Genomic DNA, 4,170 nt, shown 5'->3' with positions numbered 1-4,170 from the left:
TGGTTTCCTCTCTTCTCCAGTAGCATATTTGGCACCTACTGACCAGGGGAGTTCATCTCTCAGTGTCATATCTCTTTGTCTTTTCATTACTATTCATGGGATTCTCAAGGCCAGATTGCTGAATTGGTCTACCATTCCCTTCTCCAGTTGACCCTGTTTTGTCAGAACTCTCCATCATGACCCATCTGGGTTGGGTAGCCCTACATGGCATAGCTCACAGTTTCATTGAGTTAGACAAGGCTGTTATCCATGTGATCAGTTTGGTTAGTTTTCTGTGATTGTGGTTTTCATTCTGTCTGCCTTCTGATGGATGAGGATAAAAGGCTTGTAGAAGCTTCCTAAAGGGAGAGACTGGCTGTGGGGTTAGCTGGGTCTTGCTCTCATAGGCAGTCCCAGGCTCAGTAAATCTTTAATCCAATTTTATACTGATGGGTGGAGTTGTGTTCCTTCCCTGTAGTTTTGCCGGAGGTCAAACTGTCATAAGGGTAATGGCAACCTCCTTCAAAAGGACTTAGGCCAGGACTGTTGTGCCCCTGACTGTGGACCCATGCCTCCACTGGAGACTCCCAGATACTCACAGGCAAGTCTGGCTCAGTCTCTTGTGGGGTCATTGCTCCTTTTTCCGGGGTCATGTGCACAAGTTTTTGTTGTGCTCTCCAGGAGTTTGTTTCCTCAGTCCTGTGTAAGTTCTGTAATTAAATGCCACTGGCCTTCAAAGTCAGATTCCCTGGAGATTCTGAGTCCCTTTGCCGGATCTCCAGCTTGGGAAATCTGTTGTGTGCCCTAGAACTTTTGCAAAAGTGCAAGAACTCCTTTGGTATAATTGTTCTCCTGTTTGTGGGTCAATGGTTCTATGGTTGGGCTGATGGCAACCTCCTCCAAGAGGACTAATGCCACACTCTGTGCATCTCAGGTCTGCTGCAGCCAGACTTGGTTTCTGCCACAGGCCACTGCTGACCCATGCCTCTGCAGGAGACACTAAAACACTCAAAGACAGATCTGGCTCAGTTTTATGGGTGTCACTGCTCCTTTCCCTGGGTCCTGGTGTGCACGAGGGTTTTGTTTGCACCTTCTGAGCATCTGTGGCGGGTATGAAGTTTGATTTTAAATGTGATTTTGCCCCTCCTACCATCTTGGTGGGGCTTCTCCTTTGCCCTTGGGGGTGGGGTATCTTTTTTGTGGTGGGATTCAATTTTCTCCTGTTGGTGGTTGTTCAGCAGCTACTTGTGATTTTGGTGTTCTCACAGAAGATGAACACGTGTTCTACTCCACCATCTTATTTATGTTGTCAGGCCTTGGGGTGACATTATCTAACTTCAGCAAATGATCAACCTGGTTGCTATGTTGAAAATAGACTGTAGAAAACAAATTTATTTTGAGGTTATCAAATTAATCCAAGTTATCCACACTGGGGATATATGACAGGCTGCTTATTACGCAGCAATAGTGGAAAGTAAGTTTAAGCTATGGATATATCTTAAAAGTAAACACAAAAGGATTTCATGATGGATCAGTATGTGTGGGGTATAAGAAAAGTAGAGGGGACAAGATGACTTTCAACTTACTGGCTTGAGCCAGTAAGAATATTAAAATAATCTTATTAGGGATCTTAAGATTGAGTAGTTATAAGGGGAGAAAATCAAGAGTCCAGTTTTGGCCAGTGTACACTTGAGAGGTCTTACTGGCCATCAAAGTAGGGAGGTTGAATAGGTAGCTGGATATGTGAATCTGGACTACAAATCTAGATATATGACTCATATAAAAGAGTGAACTAGAGATATTTATGTGAGACATATGCAGTATTAAAGACCATTAGAGTGGTTGTCAAGGGAGTGAGTGTGATCACAGTACAGACTAGTCCACTCTGCCCTGGAGCACTCCAACATTAACTCATGGAATCTTCAAGTTATCTTGGCATAAATCTGCGACTCTTTCAGATAGAACATGAACATCACTGATTTGTATAAGATCCTCATTTTACTTATGAACAAATTGAAAAACAGAAGCATAAGTTTATCCAACAGTTTATCCACTGTTAGAGAGCTAAGATTAAATGCCCCAGTTATCTGACTAATAATTAAAAGAATACTTGTAAAGCAAGAGGGAATAAGGCAGTAAGTGTTTCTTCAAATACCCAAAGAATAGATGTCTGTGCTTATTAAATATTTAATTATAGTCTTTCCTGTGCTTTAATTAAGCACAGACTTTGAAAACTTTTGATGAAAGACTCATGCTGCTACTGCTGCTGCTAAGTCACTTCAGTCATGTCCAACTCTGTGCAACCCCGTAGATGGCAGCCCATGATCATAGTCCTATGTAAATTCAAAACTATCAGATTGAAGGAGTGTGAAGTGTGTGTATTCAGTGTCTTTCATCACACATTACCATTTCTTGTTAGTAACAGAACAAGAGAGAAAATAAAATTATGTTGTAATATCAGAGAAAACAATATACACAAATGCATAGTCAGTGATGGTCTATTTGAATTTTATAGAAATATTTACTGAACTTCTGGTAGACGCATGCTTGAAGTCCTGAATTCTTTTATATATTAGATGAAAACATTCTGCTCTAAAGTAATTTATCTTTGAATACAAAGATAAAATTCTCCAGATAAAATTACATTTTATATTTATATGGAAGGTTTTATAATAAGAATATTTCCCTCACTTATAAATAACATCATTTTACATACTGTTGAATTTCAGCTGTTATTAAGACACTTAGCATCATCACCAGGCAATAATTCTCAGACTGTTTTTGTAAAAAATAATACCATATCCTATTTAGTAAACTGGGATCCTACATATATGGAATGTGTTTACTTTTCTCCCCAATCAGCAAAAGAGAAAATTTATTGAAGTCTCAGGGCCATGGGGCTTGGGCAGGAGGCCATTTTGCAGGCAAAGGAGAAGCTGGTGGAGGGGCCATATTTGATCTTCTTGAAGTGCAGGTTGTTGGTGTGGCCACACTTCTTGTGGCAGTGGACAGCGTGGGGTTGTAGACAGCCATAATACTTGCAGCAGATCATCTTGTTGCAGCTGTATTTCTGAGCGAATTGGCAAAGGGAAGGCTCAATGATGCTGCCTTGCACACAAAGCACCAAATGATGGGTAGGCTCTTTCTGGATATTGTGATCTGACAGAATGCTGTCATCCTCCAGCTGTTTGCCTGCAGAAATCAGTTGCTGCTAATCAGGCAGGTTGCCCTACTTGTCTTGGATTTTAGCTTTGACATTGTCAGTGTTGTCACTGGACTTGACCTCGATGATGATGGTCCTGTCAGGGTCTTCACAGAGATCTGCATCTCTGCATCTGCTGCTTGGCTGCCTGTTGAAGAGAAAGGGAGGAGCAATATACACCCAACAATTTATAAAAAATAGTGTTATTTTCAGGAGTACCTAATTGTCTCTAGAAGAATGATAGAAATGGATAGTTGTCATTGTCTATTGGGTAACTGTGTCATACTCCCTAAGCTTGCAACACAGGCTTTCTTCATGTAACATGATTGTAAAGTTCCAAATTCAACATTAAGCTACTAAGGAAATAAATCAAGAATTATGTTTTTCTTGTATACTTTCAAATATATTCCATAGGCTGTTCAGTTCAGTTCAGTTGCTCAGTCATGTCCAACTCTTTGCGACCCCATGAATCGCAGCACGCCAGGCCTCCCTGTCCATCACCATCTCCCGGAGTTCACTCACACTCACGTCCATTGAGTCAGTGATGCCGTCCAGCCATCTCATCCTCTGTCGTCCCCTTCTTCTCCTGCCCCCAATCCCTCCCAGCATCAGGGTCTTTTCCAATGAGTCAACTCTTCGCATGAGGTGGCCAAAGTACTAGAGCTTCAGCTTTAACATCATTCCTTCCAAAGAAATCCCAGGGTTGATCTCCTTCAGAATGGACTAGTTGGATCTCCTTGAGGGCCAAGGCACTCTCAAGAGTCTTCTCCAACACCACAGTTCAAAAGTATCAATTCTTTGGTGCTCAGCCTTCTTCACAGTCCAACTCTCACATCCATACATGACCACAGGAAAAACCATAGCCTTGACGAGACAGAACTTAGTCAGCAAAGTAATGTCTCTGCTTTTCAATATGCTCTCTAGGTTGGTCATAACTTTTCTTCCAAGGAGTAAGTGTCTTTTAATTTCATGGCTGCAGTCATCATCTG

At 41.6% G+C, this 4,170-nt stretch overlaps 1 pseudogene; it reads right to left on the bottom strand.

Annotated features, from left to right (window-relative positions):
• Window positions 1-2,854: 2,854 nt before the first annotated feature.
• Window positions 2,855-3,309, bottom strand: LOC120877510 (annotated as a pseudogene).
• Between the last annotated feature and the right edge of the window lie 861 nt (window positions 3,310-4,170).

Source organism: Oryx dammah, unplaced genomic scaffold (assembly GCF_014754425.2).
Source record: "Oryx dammah isolate SB20612 unplaced genomic scaffold, SCBI_Odam_1.1 HiC_scaffold_18, whole genome shotgun sequence".
Lineage (NCBI taxonomy): Eukaryota > Metazoa > Chordata > Mammalia > Artiodactyla > Bovidae > Oryx > Oryx dammah.
The sequence above is the reverse complement of the archived record's forward strand: the minus strand, read 5'-3'. Positions and strand labels throughout refer to the sequence as shown.